At 38.2% G+C, this 21910-nt stretch overlaps 1 protein-coding gene across 6 annotated transcripts in view; it reads right to left on the bottom strand.

Annotated features, from left to right (window-relative positions):
- THSD4 (thrombospondin type 1 domain containing 4) overlaps positions 1-21910 on the bottom strand; it is a 645198-nt gene that overhangs the window by 374076 nt on the left and 249212 nt on the right. The window lies entirely within an intron of this gene.

A 21910-nucleotide genomic window follows, 5' to 3' on the forward strand; every position in this document is an offset into this window, starting at 1 on the left:
TGCTCAAAAAGGTTTTGCTAATTAAAAAAAAACAAAAAAAATCACCAAAATGAAATTAAGAGGGTTCTTGCTATTTAGCTCCTTAATAGAATGCAGTTTGGCTCTCAGACAGCATTCCAGTGAGCTGTCATTACTTGTTTTACTTTTTCTGTTTTACTTGAGACTTCTGTGGTGTTGGATTCTTACAGCTTGTTACAATTCCTTTTAAAGTAAAACTCATGCTAAAATTCTTTTTGATTAGCCTTTCTATACATCGAAATTGGAGTCAAGTCCTTATTTCATATAAAGCATTTACAGCTTTTTGAAATTCAGCCATGCTGCAGTTCCAAAACAAAAAACAAAAGAACTTTAAAAAAAGAGGGTTGAATTTATACTATTAACTTCTTACTATGAAAACGAGCAGTGTATTTTACTAGCATTAAACAGTAATTAAAATACCATAAATATTACATCCATCCAATGGTTCAAATGTATAATTGTATAGTAGTGGACAGAGCTAAGCAAATAATTAGTTACAAAATTTAACTGATTAATTTAGTCTAACTTAGATTGCAAAGTATCAGTGAGCAGATTGAAATGGCCTTTATTTGGGAGTGTGGTGGGGCCACATTCTGTCCCTGTCCTCCAATGCCCTAGAAACTGCTAAGAGTCACTTTCATCTTGTGTGCAGGCTGTATTTTATTCTAAGCTAATTCACCAACACCAGAATAGTGCAACACCACAGTTTTAACCTCTACTTCTTACAGCTCTTCTTTCTAGGAACCTAGGAGGGAAGGAGGTCTCCCTCACTCTAGGGAGCTCCTTCATTTCAGGCTCAGCTAGCCCTGTTCTCCTCAACCTGTACACTTCCTTCCTGGCTTTTTATCAGGATGGTCAGCTGACAGCTAATTAGTTCCTTACCTCCCCAGCCACTCCTTCTGATTGAATAATTATTTAATCAGCTGTTACTGGGGAAACTAACTGAGGCTACAGCCATCAGAGTGCTGACCCTGCTGTCAGAGCTCAGCAATCTGTCACAGGGAGCATTCAATACAATTTATTATTTTTTAAAAAGCCATGCCTAGATGGTGAACAATTCTCTAGGACTATTCAGTATTCAAAACAGCTCAAATAAAAATTTGTTGTGATTGGTCAGATAACTTACATGGTTTTATTATGTATTTATATTGTGGTAGCACCTAGTAACCCCAGTCGTGTACCAGGACCACTCTGTGCTAGGTGCTGTACAAACACAGAACAAAGAGACAGTCCTGCCCTAAGAAGTTTACAATCTAAGTCTTAGACAAGAAACAACAGATGGGGGAACACAAGGAAACAATGAGATAATAATTAGGTATTATTCATATTTGGTGCTTCAAGAAGTGTTTTAGCACTTCCAACATGAATACTCGTAAATGTAAATCTGAAATTCAGTTTCTGCAAATACTCACACTGGCAACTTTGTGATTTGTCTTCTATTCATGACAGTGTTATCACCTATGGGCATTGGTCATGCACTAGGGACCCATTGTGCATTAGAACTCCAGCATTCGGGGTTCTCAAGAAGCAAACAGAAAAGGTGTACACGTATGACCCAAACCAAAATCAGAGTGAATATTCACAAAATACAATACATGGTATTCATCCCGCTCTAATAATGAACACAATTTACATTTGTCTTTGTCAAGCTGTGATAGTAACAAGACTCACCATTGTATTAACAAAATTCTCGGTTAACTCAGGGGTATTACAAGTTTAATTTTTCCACTTCCACTTCTGAGTACGGTATACTATATGCCCCTCGGTGAAAAAGAAATTCTAGCTCACAGCTTTCCAACAGCATGTTGACACAAGGTATTAACATTAACAACAGGAACTCATGAGGCCCAATTCTGTGCTAATTTACAGCTCACAACCCCCCATTGACATCAGTGGAACACACAGGCTGTAAGTCAAGGTAGCATTTGGCTCATCAAGTTCAACTTATTAGGCCACATGTTGACTAGTTTTATATAAATATATATACCTCTACCGCAGTGTTTCTCAATCTTTTCAGGTTGGTGACCCCTTACTGGAAGTCACACACTTTCACATTCTTTTATAGCAAGTGTAAGGGGAAAAAACAAAGAAAAAAAGTAGCAGTGATAACAATGTAACAATGATATGCCTATGTAATACAACAACTACTCCTACCACCACCCCACCACCCACCCAGGGGTGCAATCCACTGGTTGAGAAACACTGCTTTACTGTAACTAAATATACAAATAGAGGGGTTAGAAGAAGGAAACTATTATGTTTCTGTAAAAAGTTAAAGGTACAGCTTGGATAGAACAGGACTGCGTACCTGCAAGGACTTATGCAGTAGTAATTCTATTGACTGCATGTGTGGAGTATTTGCAGGATTGGGCCTACACAACTAAATGGATTCAAACTGAATTTACTATTTGTGAAATTTCCCTCTGTGCAAAGGACCAGTACACCTCTGCACCTTTGCAATACTTACATGACACTTAAGGCCTCAAAATAAGGCTTATGTGCAAGTCAATGGAAATTTTGCCTTCATCAGGAATGCAAGATAGGCAGAGGCCACTGGTTAGACATTTTTAGATACTTTAAAAGCTTGCTTTTTAGTCAGTTTAGACAACTGTGTTAGAATAGCCACACCACTTCTTTAAGATACATCATCGAGTGGTTGCTGTTGCTGCTGCTGGTTTTAATTTTCACTGAAATCCTGGAAGACATTTTTGGTTTTAGATTTGCACTTGCAACCACTGCTATCTGTGTAGAAAGATTAAATATCCAGAATTTTAAGGATGGATCTTCCACTACTTAGGAAAGAGGCAAACACCACCCCCCGCCCCACCAAGACTAACAAAAGAAAGCAAATAACTGACAAAAGAATTCTTAGAAAGTTAAAAATAAAGTTTTTGAAGACCCATTGGCAGCTGCCAACTCTCTTCATTTTTCTTGGTAGGCTTTAGACACTTCATAGCCGACTATGAATAAGAACATTACCATTGGAACTGTACACGTTCAGTGATTATATATTTTTCTACTTTTTATTTTGCTTTTTCATTTCTGGACATGATTTTTAAAAAGCCTCAAACAATTGAATTCTTACAATCCAAACCAATCTTTTCAGTACAAAATAAAATTATTTACTTCTAGGCTAGATAGAGCCACCAAAAATTCTGACCCCACCCCCATGAATCTAATAATTACAATCCAGGTTTAGTAAGCTTCTGTATAGTATGGCAGGCATAAACTCTCACTCATTTATTATCAGCCTTCATCCCCTACTCCTTACTTTCCTAATGGGATTAGCGGTAGAGAGAGAGAGCATCCTTTTCATTTACCTCCAGTTTTATATTTAGTATAGTGGAATTTAATTAGGACACTGTCTCCCATGTCATACATGGTTTAATACATGGACCGTACAAATGATGTGCACCTTTTCACAGCGATTTTTTTTTTCAAAATAGGACTTAAGCAGCACATAGGTCTCATGCTGGCTCTCTGCACATGGGTGGATTTTACTAGTTCTGCTATTCACTGCAGACATTCTCTGCATTATGTTAAGAATTGACACTGAGATTTCTGAGACACCCCCCACCAAGCTACATGAAATGGCTCCTGAATGACTAGACTGAAGGAACCACTAAGAGTACATCTACCCAGCAAGATGCAGCTCACAGCAGTGAGTCTCAGAGGTTGGGTCTACAGACTCAAGTTTTCAGGGCTAACACTACAAAACCAAAAATAGCTGTGTGGATGTTCAGCTTCTGGCTGGAGCGCAGACTCTTAAGCCTAGAGCACAAGGTGGGCTTCAGAGCTCAGGCAGAACCAGAGCCACATCATCAACAAAGCTGCTTTTCGCACCAAGGACAGGCTGTGAGACTTTCTGCTGCGGGCTGCCGCTTGCTATGTAGATATACCCTTAGTGGTCACTCTCTTCTTTAAACACAAGCTCTAACATCTGCTGCATCTAAACAGAAAAGAAGGATCCTGAAATTGGAGGCCCAGGACAGATTTTCTGTATGAAATTCCTGGCCTATTTCTAAGTTTCAATCCATATTCTGTTGTAACGAGGAGAGCCAGCCAGTACATGCATCTCTTAGTAGTAACCAATCTTCCCTTTAAAATATCTCCTCCCACTGTTTGTCCAGGTGTTAAATAGAACCCTTAAAAATCTGAGTTGAAACCTATTTCTTTTGTAGGCTTATTGATTCTTTACAATAAAAGCTCAATTATGTTGTTTCTCTTTGCTATTTAACCTCAGAACAAAGGTCTCTCACTAGCTGCAAGATCCTCTTTTACAATTGCCTTCCTGCCTCTTCAGAATGAATTTCAACAGGCTGTGTTTTCTTGTGCATTTTTTCTTTGAACTGCTGTGCTTCCTTCATTTTGAGTTAGTTTAATATGAAACAGATTTGGTTCTCTTGTTTACTTAAAAGGCGTTAACTATAAATTAGTAATTCTTGAATGTGAGGCATCATGTGTGCTGCTGCCCCCTCAACCGCAGTGCAGATGTGAAAGGGGGCCTGTTTCACTCTTCATTATTCCCCCTCCCTTGCAAATGAAGTACCGCGATGCTCTCCCTCATTCCGAAGGCTATCATATTACACTAATGTACAGACACAGGTTTGTTTGGCTAGAATGTGTCCTTTTAGCATTTAGGAACGGGATTCAGAGAGACAGAATGGCTTTGAATTCAGCATTCTGGATTATTTTTTCCACTTTCTTATGTCAGTTTGTACTGGATTTGTCACCATGGCACAGGACAGACATTTAATTTAAAAGTGACACCACTGATCATAAGTTGTTGACCTGCCTGTGGATCACAAAGGGAGTGGATGGGTCTGCTCTTGGGTGGCTCCATTACTTTCTTGCTGAGTGTTTCCAAAGGACGAATTTTAGGTAATTGTTCATCATCCCCAAGGACACACTTCACAGGGCTACCTCTTCTCTCATTACTTTGAGGTGTAGTACGTGAGCCTACTGGGAGAGTTAATAAGGTGGCATGTCCTACTGTGCTTTTAGTATGCTGAAGACCACCATATAAATTTCTGTCTCCTCCTGCTGTCAGTCAGTACAGTTAATTGCCTTACCTGGTATCTCACTGAGATTTGAGCATGCATGAAGGCTTCCTGGTCAAAGCACAATTCCAATAAGAGGGAAGAAATGCTAATAGGTTAGAGAGAAGCAGTAGGAAGATGTGGCGAAAAAAAACCCACATCCTTCCCTCTGATTGAGGATGTGTGACTGTCATTTATTACATGAGTTTGCAATCTGTGGGTAATGATGAATGATCAGCTGTTATTAGATGATCATACAGCAGCAGTGACCAGGAGAACGCTGTTTATTCGTGGTACTTCAATGGGAGTTCTGGGTGTTCAGTGCCTCTAAAAAACTAAAGGGTGTTAAAGGTCTCAAAAATGGAAGCACCATAAATACTGAACACACTTGAAAGTTTTTGCCGTGGAGCATTGAACAAATTGAGAAGCAAACTGTGAAGACCAGAGTCTGATATGAGCAGAGAACATGGGCCTTTGGGCTGAATGAAAGGAGCAGGAAAGAGTGAGCCAGAGGTGGCATATGATAGAACAGATTGGCACAGAATGACAGAGGAAAAAAATGGTTCTTCAGACAGTGGAATCATAAGGGAGTCCCGAAAACAAAGACAGAAATAGGACACAAGACTGCAGAGCCTAGAAACAGAAAACAAAACCCAAAGGGGAACACTCAGATACTCTCGCTTGGAAATATTTCCAGGGAAAGCGTGTAATACATAGGGGATGTTTTTACACACAAGCAAATGTAAATTGATTTGTTTACTCAGGGAAAAAAAATCCAGGTCCTACAATGTTTGGTAAGGTCGTTTCATTTTATATTCCTTTAAGGTCCCAGGGTTTTCTGACAACACTTTTCTTTGGCCTTCTATCCCTGATTAATTATGACATGGTCTGACTCACATTCTGTGATGACTGAAGTGAAAGACCTTTAACATTACATTAGTGTTGCTACTATTACTGCCAATAATCAGTGAATATTTAGCTCAAGGGCTACCTACGCTAGACCAAAAAAGTATGCGTTAGTCCAGTGCTGAATAAGCTTTTTTGTTAAAACCACTATCGTTCATGTATCTTCATCTGCCTAGGTATTGCAGACTAGGGTTTCTTTTCTGTTTGATTGGTTATTTTTCTAAACATATTTAGGTTCCAAGTATAAATCTTCAAAAGTATGGTTAATTTGAGTTTATTTCTGTGTTAAGTGAAATCTGCCTTAACTAATTTATAGTAAACACACACCCAACTCTTGTACAGCACTTTTCATCTCTGGGTCTCAAATTGCCTTCCAAAGGACAGTTAAGCATTATTGTCCCCATTTTACAGATGGGGAAACTGAGACAAAAAGTGAAGAAAAAAATCACATTTCCTGACTCAGAGATCATCATCCTGTCCTCTGAACCACACCTCCTCCCTCAGGTCAACAGGGTGCAGGACAAAGGGCATAGAAGTTTAAGTCTAGGGCATACTCATCTTCCTTGGGTTACCTGATCTGTCAGCATGCTTTAGATGTTCAGGTATTTCCTATCATCAGACTTTGCACCGGTTTCAATTCAGTTCAAAGCTGCTAATCTGATACTGAACAGAGGGAGATGTTGCAGTATATTTTACATAAAGTAGTTGTATATGCTGTGTATCATATTCCAGAAGAAACGTAAATTAGGGCATGGCTGAAGATAATATCCCAACAATAAGATGATCTTGTTCTATACCTATAGGAAGGCAAAAGACAAGTTGAAAGATACTGATGTGTGCAAAGTCTTCTTGGACAGGGAAATCCCAACAGAAGGAACCTATCTACAATATAACAGAGGCTCACTGTCTTTGGAAAACACTGTTAACATGAAACTATACCAGGAGTCAAAGGGGCGGAGGGTTCTTAGCTCCCAGGAACCTGTTTCTTCCATTAACACCGTATTAATGCCAGGCAGGTGTTTCCCAAAGCAACGCCTGGCATTAGCAAGTCGTTATGGGGAGAAACAATGGAGAGTTCATATTTCCAGCAGCCAAGGAAACATAACAGTGTATGCAGAAAGCACAGTCAGAGAACACATTCTACCATAATTAAATATATTTGAATTCTCTTTAGTTTTGTACACACTGGTTATTTTTGTTGCACATTTAGGAGCTCTACTTTTTTGCCAGTAAATATAACCATTCCTAACAAAGTCTCCAACAGCAGCAAAATCTCAGTCAAAACAAGGTATGAAAACAGCAAGTGAGCTCAAGTTGTTCTGCTTATTTTATAGTAAAGGAATTCTACTTTTTTATATGAAGAAAACAATGTACACCACAAAAATTCAGTGTTAAGCTCTCAAGTTTACAGCATGTTATGTTTGGTCATGGTGGACATTAATAAGACCCCAAAACAGACAATTTCTGAATGTTTCAATCAAGCCATTTATTTAATTCTTAAAAGCTATTCAATATATCAACAGTAACCTATTTCTCCACCTCCGGGATGCACATCTCTGTGTGTGGTCCGATCCTGACAAAAGCTACCAGTAACATATAGCTCTATGCTAGTCTAGTTTTCAAGATAATGTAAATTATTGCATATTCCAGGACTAGCTTTTAGAATGGGGTCAAATACCTGTACACACACCCCATTAGATCTGCCCTTCCTCAAAAGCAAACAAAGTTCCAAACCTCAGACCCCCACTGTGTCTGTGTGGTTCCAATTAAACTCTGCAGACCTGATTGTGCCATTAAGGCACAAGCCTGGGTTTAGGGTGGTGCAGAACTGCTGTGGCCCCACAGGGAATTCAAGAGCTATTGTACCTCAGGCACAAACCTTTACAAAAGCTCCCTGCATGTTGGAGAAAGCACACCCACTGTGCCAGCTCTTAGATAGGATGAGAAGGAGCATGGAATAAGACAAGCAGATAGCCATGGTCAGCTAATTCATTTGACTGGGTTCAAATGGGGAATAAGCCCATTGGTCCACATGCTCTTCCCCCTTACACACTAATGCAAGGGACAATCACACACTATTATTGCTATTAGTCATGTTTATTATGGTAGTGCTATTAATCATGTTTATTATATTTAAAATGGAGCTCCATTGACCTGATACTGTATATGCACAGTCTCTGCCCCAAAGCACTTTCAATCTATACAGATAAGACAGACACAGGGTAGGGGGAAAGGATATAAAGTCTGGCCCTTAATATTAGAAATGTAATAACCTTCAATACTGGAAGTGGAATAAGCAGTATATAATGAAGGTGAGATCCCTATGAGAAATAGGTTTTCCCACATGGGAATGACCTCTCTTAACCTTTCCAACGTCTACCTTCCACCACTTGTGAGTTATGAGAAAAGTCCTAACACCTGGAAACTGCACAGTTCCTACTGTTATGTTTTCTGGCTCTGATTTATATATATAATCTTTAGAACGTCCTAATTTATATTTATGGTGTGGTCCATAGTTTTGCTAACTTGACACTGGCGTCTAGGTCGCCGTGGGAGCTCCTTACCTAACCACACTTTTGTATGCTACAGCTGCAGAAGAATGGACCATGTTTCATATGGCTGACTGAATCTCTACCCTGTAAAGTCTGCTAGGATTTCAGTATTTGATACGTGCTTTCCTCAGTATAAATTATATCTTTGAAAGGTTGTAAAATAAAATATCTACAGCTTGACTGAGGGTCCTTTCTTTACCAAATTAAAGCTACTTACTGGCTGCATCATGGAACTGCTTTGATATTCACCAATTCAGATATTACAAGAAGTTACCTGGAGGGTGAAATATCAACAAGCACTCAAATGAGAAAATTAGACACAAAAATGAGAAGAGAAAGGAAATAGCTTCTTCATATAATTTAGACAATTTACAAGAGCCTTTTAACTGCTGTCTAGTGCAACACCAGGGGAGAGAGATCATTTCTATCTCAATCCAGACTTCATGTGATGTCCTCTTGTAAAGTGCGCCACTTTGTGGCTGCTAGTTTCTCTGCAAAATCAACTGCTTTGTCATTTGCTTTACAGCTTTGGAATAACTATTTTGCTCTTTTCAAAACTACATTGCTCCACTGTTCACATGCCCTCTCCCACTTATTCGTCATGAGTGGGAAATATCTACAGTACTGTAAATTGTCTAGAATTTAACATTCAAAACTTCCACTAACTGTACAAAAATTAGATCAAAGTGATAGCCTGTACTATAAATTATTTAAAATAAATCTTTCCTCAGATTTTCTTCCCTTAGTGGTTAAAAACCCTTCAGAATTCCATTTACACTCTTCTTTCATACTTTTAAAAGTCTTTGAAGCTCACCTTCCTGACTTTAAAAAAAACAAGAAAGGCTGATATTGACGTGAAGCTAAAGGGGTCTCCTGGCATTAGAATCAAATGACCCTTATGGCTGGAGGAGATGCTGGAGAAAGACAGATTTGTCCTTAATCCAGGGATATTTCAGTCATTGAAACTTACTTTTATGGAGGTTTAGGACATCTGAGGGCAAGATATAGCAAAAAAGACAAATATAAAAGATTATATTGACAAACTATTTCCAGACCTGTATTTTGGTGTACATGTATTAGCAATGCACAGCTATTCGGCATTTGCCATAACAACAACTAACAACAATAGTGAAGCAAAGTTTAATGAAAAGACCACCCAAAAGGTGAGATCTTCCCCCAAACTCACCAGGCAGTATCCTGTTCAAAGGCTGCAAATTATGCGCGCACACACAAAACCCACAATATCAATAAATACATAATAAAACTGGTTCTTGGGAGATTTCTGGTACTTCCTGCTTTTGGGTGGGCGGAAAAAAAGTATTAACAATCTTTCCTATTTTTTCCAGGGTCATTTTTAAACGACTAAAATGCTTGTGAAAGAGGCTGGTATAATTTCAAATTCAGAGTCCAGCCCAGGAAGCACATGATAATTGTGATGGATGTGGGGCAGCTCTGTAATAATTTGTTAATACTGTATGTGGTGTGGCTACTGAGATGTTAACTGTATGAATTCAATGGTGTAGTTTAGCATTAGGCTGTTGGAAAAAACAATCAGGAAACAGACAGTAGATTGAGATAAACTACCTCCCCATAAAAACAACAAGGAGTCCTTGTGGCACCTTAGAGACGAACACATTTATTGGGCATAAGCTTTTGTGGGCTATAACCCACTTCATCAGATGCATGGAGTGGAAAATACAGTAGGCAGGTATAAATATACAGCACATGAAAAGATGGGAGTTGCTTTACCAAGTGGGGGATCAGTGCTAATGAGACCAATTCAGTTAGGGTGGATGTGGCCCATTCCCAACAGTTGACAAGAAGGGGTGAATATCAATAGAGGGAAAACTATAATAACAATAACAAACTCAGTAACAGACTTAAAAGTCGCCATTATTCAACAAAAAAACTTCAAAAACAGACTTCAACGAGAAACTGCAGAACTGGAATTAATTTGCAAACTTGACACCATCAAATTAGGCCTGAATAAAGACTGGGAGTGGTTGGGTCACTACCAAAAATAATTTAAGCAGTTATAAAGAGACACTTTGTCCAGAGGTCAGGAAGTTGATGCTGTTCTGAGAGTGACACACAGAGACAGTGCTGGGCATGTCTGAAGAGCCAAAGCCAGCCGGGTCACCTCGGTCAGCCTGGATGGTAGGGCTTTAGGTAAAACACAGGCATGTATATAGACACTGTTCTAAAATCTTTCCCCCCACCTCATGTTATGCTACATTTCTACTGTTAAGGTTAAATAATACTTTGGTTTAAGAAGGCTGCCTTGTCACTTAATTCACCACTGGTCTCAGATTCCAGACCATTGCTGGGGTAGCATGATTGATCCACGGGGTACTGTAGCCCAGAGCCCAGTCTAAGTTAGAGAAACCATATGGATTACACCCCAGAGAAGTAAAAGTATGAGGCCTGACACCTGCACTCAGAGGGATGGGACAGAAGTGCAGCTAGCCCTGTAACCGTGACACCCATAAAATGGCAACAGTGATTTCAGAACAAGAAAGTCTAGCTGAATAAATATAACTCCTTCACACACCCCTCCCATAGAAAATATGGAGTCTGCTAAAAAATACACAATATTAGAGGTGGAAAAGCCTTAGATCAAGTTTGTCCCCGTACATACAAGATCATGTACCCAGCACATCACTTTCTGAAATGATCATTTCTGTCTTACTTGGAATGAGATGTGAAGAGTCCACAACAGAATTTAAAACAATTGGTGGCGTAAGTATTACTCCCCCTCCCCCATGATTATCTGATTACATGGGGCCCTTTAAATAAGAGCAGCTAATTCATGTTTTGCCTAATTGAATGGATTTTCAATAGAATAGATATTGGGAGACAAAACTCCATGTTAAATGAATTTCAGTAAATCAACACTGATCTGGGCTGTAGCACACTTTTAATCCTGAATTGGCAAGAAATGTGTTACTCTATAGAAATATGATTTTTCATTGACATTGAACCATCATCTCTCTATTTGTAATTTGCTGCCTTTACAACCCATTCCTTTTTCTTACTCAAGTTTATGAATGCATTTTCCCCTATTTAGCTTCAACTATTACAAAGAGCAAAAAGGAAGCAAACAAACACAAAACACAGACCACAAATGTCATCAGAACAGATTGTGTTATTTGAAATAGGGATTTATTCTTGTTATACTAAAGAAACAAAGTGTCCAGAAGATGGTGATGCAGACCATGTAAACTGGCTCTTTAGACAGTGTATTCAGCCATTTTTCTAACTTATTTTTCCATAAAATCCATAGCAGCACAAAATAATGTGCAAATTAGGAATAACTGCAGTGTATAACCATATTCTCAATAAGCTTGATCATTTTGAGATACATTTTATTGTAGTCTGTGAGTGAGCAGATCCCAATACTACTAACAGCTGTTGTGTGGTATATTTTTGTAATGAAAAAATATTTTTAAAGTTTAAACCAACCTATTTAGCCACAACAGGGGGCAGGGCTCCAGGTCAGTTCTTATTTCATCCAAACCAGTTTGACCATCCCTACTTGTAAAAAAATCATTGGCATCTACAGACAAATTAAGAGAATCATTTCATATGTTGCTAAGGGGAAAACTGCCAAGCAAATCATAATGGATAAGACTTGCTTAATAAAGTAAATATATGTGTAATTGAATATGCTGCTTCATGTTAATCAAGCTATGCAAGTAGCATCCACTCCAAAAATCGTTAAAAATTTTAAAAAAGACATTTTCCCAAACAGAACTCTGTGCATGTGTGTGCAGAGTCAGAGAGAAAGAAGGGGGAATACTTCTTTCAGAAAAATAGCCGCTCTTTAGCACAAAAGACACAAATCTACTGGTTCCTTAATTTACTTCATTCCTGTGAAGTATCATTGTGTTCATTCTACAATCCATGTAGACTCTTGTTATTGATATTTACAGAGTTTTTAAAAGCACAAGGTGCTTTCCAAATATGTAAAAAACAAAACCCCCAAACCAAGCAGACAGGCAATATTTCCTGCCTTAAAGATTCGCTTGCACACAGGTTACTTTCATAAGAACTCCCTAAGGTATGAGACAATTAAATTAGGTAAAACTTGGCTCCCTCAATAATTTCAAATACAATGGGAAATGGCACATGACTGAGACTGCATTGTTTAAAATTTCTCATCACAAGAAGAGGTAAATTATTCTCAAGAGGCAAGGCACGAAAGGAGAGACAGCTCATCTGATATGTAAGTTACAATATCATACACCAACTTTGTTTCAACACAGAAGGTGAAATCCCACTGTCACTGATGTCAATGGAGCCAGGATTTCACCCGTATAGTGTCACTCTACCATGAACCTCATCCTGCAATCAGAGAAATCAATGGGAGTTTTGTAACTGACTTCAGGAGGAGCAGAACTGAGCTGTAAATGGGGCAGGTGAAGGGCCGGCTCCAGGCACCAGCCCAGCAAGCAGGTGCTTGGGGCTGCCAACGGAGAGGGGCGGCACGTCGGCTCTTCAGCGGCGGGTCCCTCACTCCCTGTCAGAGGGAAGGACCAGCCGTCGAAGACTGGAGTGGTGGCGGTAGAGCGACCGCGGCTTTTTTTTTTTTTTTTTTTGCTGCTTGGGGCAGCAAGAACCCTGGAGCCAGCCCTGGGCAGGTGGGATATGGTAACTACAGTACCTGTAATAAACACTAGGTGACACTGTATACTAAGATTAGGGAAATATAATATACTATCCATGAAAGATCCCCTTCAAATACCAAATTGGGGCTTTGAAACAATTAAAAATAGACAAGTTCTGAAGAATCTATCCAAGACAGGTCACACTAGCAGTTCAGCTTAGTTTCAGACAGCAAATTGAGAATGCTGCATGTATCTACGAAGTTTGCTTTTACTAAAATACCACATCCTACTGCATTAAAAGGCACCTAGTAAACTGTGACATATCAGATACAAGTCATCAACTGAAGAGGAAGGGTTTTTTGTTTGTTTTTAACTTTACACAATTTAAAGAGTATTTACAGAAAATCTAAAGGTATTTCCAGGACCACTATTACTTTAATGACATCTATTCTTTGTGGTATTTATCTTCACGGAAAAAAAAAAAGAGAGCTAATATAAAGATTAGGAGCCATATCCTAAACTGCTGTAAATACAGCATTGCTTCACTGACATCAGTGAAATCACACTGATTTGCACCAGCTGTGGATCTGGCCCATTTAGACCAGTCTCCATTGGCTGCACAAGTGATTTATGCTTGTGAATTCTACCAGTGTAATAGGAGTTCTATGTGCAACCCCCCTCATTTCATCAGGCAGTACAACACAGCCAGGCAGGAAATGTCTGAAAGATTCAGAAGTGGCAAAAAACACCCCAAACCCTCTTTACCCAGTGCTAATGCCATGCAGCCTGATTCTGAGCGGTGCTGAGCATCTGCAATTCCCGTCATAGTTTTCCAAATGCCAGATTTATGAAAAAATAGCAACCTCTTGGTTAACAGTATTTAATTTCCTTTTGAGAATGTGTGTTGGGACCATCAAACAAAAATGCTATCAAACAGTAGTTAAATGCTTCCTCCTCTTAAAATTTACTCAAAGCTTTTTCTGAGCAGCACACGTGTAGCGTTATAGTCATGGGCCACAGAAAGATGCTATAAACACTGAAAGCAAACTGCAGAAATTTCAGCATTAGGTAATACGTTTGGATTATTTCATTCCTCCCCATTTTATTTTCCCTATTTCCATCAACCCCTCTGTACGCATGAAAGCAAACTGGTGCTGGAGGTGTATATATCTGGACCACTGAGTCAACATTATGGTTTCTAAACTTTGGTATTTTATAGACATTACCCAAATGCCTTTTGAGTGATGAAAGCCTTATACCTTATTTAAATAAATAAAATACATTAAACAAAACTCTCAGTGCAAAACTATAAAAAAATTTGACTCTAAAAATATAGTTTATTCAAATATCTTAAGTATACAAGGAGGTTGAGTTGGCTTTCACCCAGCCCAGTAAATGCAGAATTCAAATTTACTCTTTTCTCCAAAATTTCCATGGGGTATTACAAATAAAGCTAAAACCCACATTGCTCAATTTCCCATAAACGTGTGAAGTTGTTTAATTATGTTCACATAGACTTGCTCATTACTGATCCTAGAACTGATTGTCAAGGGATGGTCTAGAATTTAAAAGTTAAAAAACCACCACCAACAAAAACCTCATATAATCTCCACTACCAATGTCACTACTCACTAGTACTAGCTACCCTCACAAGGGGCACAAGGATGAATATTTCATGAATAGCTCCTTCAGCTACTTGCACAATGATGGAAGTGATATGTGCCATATTTCTAGCTGAGGAAAACTTAATGAGATTCTCTGTAGTTTCTATTAGTACCACTCTTTAATCCCATGGAAGATTCATTGTTCCGCAACATGCGAGGATAAATGTATTGCCTTTACCCCAGCACCTCTCACACAGATTATATTAATATTCATTGTGCTGCAAATAGCAGTGTAACTAATGCTTTTGTCTGCTATGTACCATCCCTTTTTACATTTCTAGGAGACTATTGGATGCAGCTACTATTGTTTGTTTAGAAGCAGCAAAGAATCCTGTGGCACCTTATAGACTAACAGACGTTTTGCAGCATGAGCTTTCGTGGGTGAATACCCACTTCTTCAGATGCAAATGACTTGCATCTGAAGAAGTGGGTATTCACCCACGAAAGCTCATGCTGCAAAACGTCTGTTAGTCTATAAGGTGCCACAGGATTCTTTGCTGCTTCTACAGAACCAGACTAACACGGCTACCCCTCTGATACTATTGTTTGTTTAGTTCAGCCAAAGATAGGAGTAGATACACATACTATGCTGTCTCAAGGATACTTTACTTTTTTTTTTCCTTGATTTTGATTTTAGTTTCCCTTTAATTTAAAATTAAAGTCATTCACACTGAAATTATAAGGTTGCTCTTTGTGCACAAAAAACATAACTGAATTATCATTATAATGAATACAACCTTGTAAGTGATAGGTCCTGCACCACTATTACTCTTAGGGTAAAATCCTGCAATTCTCCCACTCACGGCACAAATCCACTGGCTACAACACCCCTGTTCACCAACCAGGAGTCCTGATATGGCTCAACTGGGTTTGGTTTGGCATTTGCAAGAGACATCCCTATGGGAGATGTGACCAGTAGGTAAATGCAACAATTTAGAATAGCTTCACCAAAACAAAGTATTATTTATTTATCCATAGAAACAAAGCATTCAGACAAAAAGATTTTAACAACAAGAAAGCCACATACGCCTTACCTAAAGCTTAGGTAGATTTAACTTATCACAGACACCCCTGTTTCTGGCACTGAAGGGTAAACCTTTAAGACCAGCAATCAGTGCCTTCTTCTGTCTCTTCAGCTTTAGGGCCGAGGTTTTTAAACCCCCCAAGGTTCATTGTTTCATCTTCCCTGATTGGATTTTCCCTGACCCCACTTTGGAGCTACCAGCCAGCCTGTTGATCAGAACATGGCAGGGGTAAAACTTCAAAGAATCGACACTGTATTATTTGTTAATTACCAGCGCTTGGATTATCTGAAGCCATTGGCTTTGGTTCCTGCCAATGTGCAAAACCATCTAAGAATGAAGGAAATTATCCTCTACTTCTTGTTTAGCAAGCAAAATGATAACTATAAAGCAAGCAAACAGAGGATTGTATAATAAACAAATTATATTACAGCTACCCCTCTCCTATATTCTTGATAATACACATGTAGGAATCGCTTCCCAAGTAAATAGAAATCCTTCTGCACAGCCAAGCAAAAAAATATAGAGCTGATGGGGGGAACAAAATTAAGGACGTAGAGGGAAGGTTACCAAATAAGATCGTATGGATTTTTTTTTATAAAATTAAAGCAAATCTTCACTTCTAAATGAAGCCAGGAATCAAGTATCCATACCTAATGCATGGCACAGGATTGAAACATGAACGCTGCCAGTTGGAACTTTGCTTGTAAAGATATGTTTTGAATAGCTGGAGAAAACAGAACTAGAACATGAGGAAGTGTGTTGATGATTTCCCTTGCTAGCAAAGAGAAAGGCCATGAGGTACAGTATGAACTGTTTATCCCCTGAAAACTTGGATGTGCAAATATTTGTTTTAATCACTGTAATCTCTTGCTTGTCAGCAGCTGATAACAATGCATAAACATTTTGGAGGAACACACTGAGGTCAGGGGAGTTACTCCAGATTTACAATGGTGTAAGTAGGAGCAGAAGTTATCCTCAAATCTTTCCAAGACTGTTAGTTAAACTTTAAAAACCTGTGAACCTTTTTGTTTCACTTTAAAGGAGGAACATTTCTAATGGGAAACAGTAAAGTAAAAGAGAAAGCTGTCAAAATTAAAGATCAGTTTCCAACTTCCTGGGTTTTATTTGTTTTTAAGTTCTTTCCTCTTCACCCCCATAAGATCTTTCTTACAACTAAGGGCAAGTTTTTTAATAACTGCCTTTCAGTAACCTGTGGTTAAAGTGACTGACCCAATAAAAAATGTAATTTAATACATTCCTCCTGCCTGTCAACATCAGGAAACAAACTGCTCTAGTTACTCTCCCATCTTACTATTAGAAGTCAAGTTGAAATGGCTCATCTCAAGATAGAATGCAGTGAAACTTACCTCCATACTGCTGTTCATCTGAAACACAAGCCTGCTTGCGTCTTGTGTTAGGGTTTTTGTTCACTAAAGTCCAATTGCAAAGAGGCTAAGAGCCAGATTCTGCCTCCATTATTCATGTTGAGTACTATCTTAGTCCATTATTTCATGGTTAATAAGGTGGACGAATCCAATCCTAAATTAGTAACTATGTTGCACCAAGACATTGGGGTGAATTATGCCAATATTAGTGAATATTAGGTTGCACATGTTTCCACTTGATTCCGAATGGGAGCCCTGTTCACCTATCCAAAGGCAGAATCTGGCCCACTGTGTGCCAGAACTACAAATGAAAAATGATTTTTGCCACAGTTCCATAAAGAAGCTAATTACTCACTCTGAAGGCTTTTCTAGTCAGCTGGCTCAGTGCAGTTCTGAATTTGACAATTTGCATCCCATTATCAAAACCCTGACATGTACCATCCGACCCAAAGGTGGTATGTGAAGTCAAATACAGTCATGATCCCTAAGGATCCCATTCAGCTGTGCAGTTTTATTGGCAAGATTTCTTTGTACCTTTCAGCTCCATTCAGAAGCAGTTTCCTGCAATGCAACCAGCTTTTGTTTGAAGACAGAAGCTTTAATCTTGTGCTGAAAATATCCAGCTCCTCCGGGCACCAATGCTTGTTGGGTCACATCTGGAGTACCCATGACAGGTAATGTGATAGCAAGGGTTTGTTCCCACCAATTCCTTTACTGCTATGCCTAGGAATATTACACTAATACTAGACAAGCTTGACTTGTTTGCTTACTCGATAAGGAAAGGGCAAGATCCTACAAATGTTATTTTTAATGCATTGACCCAAGACATTGTCTGGGTATACCCCAAGGAGGACAGGAGACTTGTTATGGGTTTTAATCAGGCCACAACTTTATTATATAGATGTCTGGGACTACCCGGCAGATAAAGTGTACAGTGCAGGTAAATCCATGCTTATTCAAATCAATTCTCCGGGGCTTTCACCAGCTCCACTTTGTTTCCATCCAGGTCCCCCAGCTGACCAATGGCTTGGACCTTACCATCCATCAGCCTTGTAATAGGGTTAAGGAGTGCTATGAGAACCTGAACCAAAACTTTTTTAATTTTATGCATCTTCATCTTCCCATCCAGAACCACAGACAAGAAGTGCAAAAATACTACATGAAAAACTGTGCTTGCAGTATTTCTGTCTTAACAAGGAGTGCCAGAAAGTTTGCATCAAAAGCCTGTTCTCGTGAGAAATCTTGCTCAGTTTTGCAGGCCCAAGTGATTAGGACAGAGCAGGTGAGAACCCTAACTTTTTGAGGTTCACTTATCATTACTGCAACTAGCAACAAAATCATTGGGATAAAAAAACAAGAACAACAACAAAAAAAGGGTAGAATAAGATGGTGCAAAAATAGTGAAAAGTAAGAAAGATGTATCAAAGTAGAAAACATCAAGCAGAGAAGAAATGCAAGTTATACAATCTAAGCTTTTTACCTAGTGAAATGGAGAATAATGAGATAATTGCACACCAAATTAAGCTAACTGATACATGTGATCAGTTATGACATGAGTTAACATCCTGTAGTTAAGCAAAACTGCACAAGATTTTGTAGCAAGTACTGTGCAGTATACAGTAGTTTCATTGAAAATAATGGTAACTATAAACTACTCCATCACATAATAATTATGCAAACAACTCATGTTACCATGCTGGTCAAAGAAGGCTAACAGCCAGTATTGAGTTACTGACCTCACAGTGTTTGCAAAAGAAGGTCCGAGCAGATGAGGCTAAGAAATGCATTTACCAAAGCAGGAAGAAGGAATTCTGAAGGGAATCACAATCATGTCAGAACAGGTGGTCAAGAAATTAAAATACGGACAAAACTCCAGGAGCAGACAGAATAATCCCAGAAGTCTGAAGAAAGTCACAAGAAAAAAAAAGGGATTTCATTAGTGAGTATAGTTAAACTAGGAATAGTTTAAAATAGGTTCTCTTTTCTGAAACTTGCATTTTCAGGATCAGTTTAATATTCAAAGAACTTGGTTAAAGTTTCTGGCTTGCTTGCTGGGGAGCCCACCCTCCTCTGAATACACTAAAAAGAGTGACTAAATTTCTAAATACTTATCCTCTTTCTAGTGCTTCTCTTATGTAGAACTTGGTGTGAAAACTTTTCCATACAAAAACAGCATTTTTCACAATTTCAAAAGGGGAGAAGTCACATTTGTCCAATAATTAAATAGGTTTTAAAATTTAATTTTTTTTCAAACCAAACAAGCTGTAGCCATATCTCCAAATGCACATGCAGAGTGCAGAAAAGCAGGCCCAACTTAAGCCAAATACTCTAAATGCACACACAAACTGAGCTAAGGATGCATATACACAACATCATACATTGAGTATTAATCAAAAATTGAGTTCCACAAATGGAAAGCACTATGGAAATGCAAATTGCTGTATCAATTTAATAATTCCTGTGTACATACTAACATGATAGGAGCTGTTAGAGTTTATCAAGTGTAAGTGTTTTTAAGTCACCTTAATTCACATACATGATAAACTAATTATTGTGTCAACTTCTAAATATCTGCATGACAGATTTCCCTGTCTTTTTTTTTTAAGATCCTATAATGTTACAGTTCTGATTTAAAACCACAAAGGAAGGATTCAACATTAAGTAAAAACATTTAACTTATTTGATGTAATCTAGCAAGCAGAACATATTCTGCCCTTTTGATACACTAACACCACACATTAAATCTAGGAAAGAAGATTTTTTTCTGTCCAAGTAGAAATGTTACACATTGCAGAGATTACAATTACACTGTTGAATGCATTAGATTTATTAACCCATAATAGGAAACCTTTACTGAAGCTATACATTTGTGCATACACGATATGGATAATTTCAATGTCCAAGTGCCTGATTGTCCCTATGAATGAAGTACATTAATGTCTAAATAACCTAAATTGTACCTGCAAACAATTGAGCCCCTTCTCCTGCCCACTTGGAGACACTATTCATGTCCTTAGCTTATCTTACCTTCTCACTCTACTCTGATGTGGAGAGAATCAATGCAGAATATAGAGGTGTAGAGTGCTTTTAGGGCCTTTAGCACCTATAGAAGTGGGCAGAATTGGTTTCATTTAAGTTCTTTTGGGAATGCTATGCTATGCCAATTCATTGAACATTACTGAAATAAGTTTTAAAAATAAATACAGATGTGACCAGCATAATAGTAAGTAACAAAGCACAAGAATCCCAGGTAGTATCCATTTCATATTCACACTATCGATTTGGAACACGTATTAGGTTTTTGACATCTCATCCAGAGGTTTGGAAATTAACAAACTGCATATGAACTTCATGATGGCAAAATTCTGAACAATATTTCTCATTAGGCTCTTGAGAAGCCATCATTCCTTTTTACCCTAGACTTCCAAATATAGACACATCATCCTATATTCCGTATTTGCAGAAAGCATCAGGAAAACAGGACTGCTGGTTCAATAAAAAGTCCATATCTCAATTCCGCTATTGGCCACCGATCAGAACTGTAATTTTAAAAAAATTCTGGCTCCTTATGAATCAGTTTTAGATCAAGGGACCTTTACTGATAAGCAACTTCATACATATCTATCATCTACAAAGAAAACTCAAATCTAAGACTGTCTGTACTGCTAAAAATACAAATATAGACATATGCATGGCATTGTCCAGATGTGTACAAGTAGGAGGAATAGAAAAGGGTTCTAATTTATATGAGATTTCTTCTGGCAAAGCAACAACTAAATTTGTCCTTTTTCATATTTGGATTCATATGTCACATTTCACCCCACCTGTTAAAACTTTCCAGTGTTTCTTCTGCCTACTGATACTGGAAATGTCAAACATTGAATGCCACTTCTTTGCAATTATTAGGTTTCTTTTCTAAACCCCTTCTCATATACCAGAGACTCGAAAAACAAGCTGTCTTTTGCAAATTCAACAGATAAGAGCTTTTTACATATTTTTCTTATCTTATTGCATCAGAGGTTTTAAATAAACATAAACATCACATTTTGCATAAGAGTGCTATCATCTCACAGAAGCTGCAGGACATTTACCGTTTATGATGAGAATCCATACAGCAGATTGTGTAAAGTTAACACAGTACCTCATTTGGACTCCAAAGAAATGACTGTATATCCAACATACAATAATTTATGTTCTACCAACAGAACAGTAGATAACCAATAAAGAGAATAATTTGCATCTCTTAACTGTGCATATGGGCTGATGGGAAAAATTACAGTGTTGCTGGTTAAATGACATGTACTTTAACATTTAATTGAATAAAAGTGAACCACTAAGTCTTACCATCTGTTTCAGCTGAGAAAGAAGAGAGATATCTACATTCCAAAGCTAAAGCGAAGTTGCTTTCTTACTATTTATTTTTACTTCCATTGTTTAGCTTAAAAATTACTGGGGAGTTTAATTTGACATAGGGATAAACACCTCTTTTGCAGGAAGTTCACTGAAAGCCATCTTAATTCTGGTCAGAAACTTCCACACAACCTTTCAAAATTCTCTCAGTCTCTATTTTTACAGGTTTACATATAATTAAAGTATGATAAGGGCACGTATTTTTCCTATCTATGAAAAATATACAGTACATGTAAAGTTAAAAAGACACCAAACTTTCACAAATCAGATTGCATCAATTATTATTAGAACTCACATAACACGT

The sequence above is a fragment of the Mauremys mutica genome, chromosome 11 (assembly GCF_020497125.1).
Source record: "Mauremys mutica isolate MM-2020 ecotype Southern chromosome 11, ASM2049712v1, whole genome shotgun sequence".
NCBI lineage: Eukaryota > Metazoa > Chordata > Testudines > Geoemydidae > Mauremys > Mauremys mutica.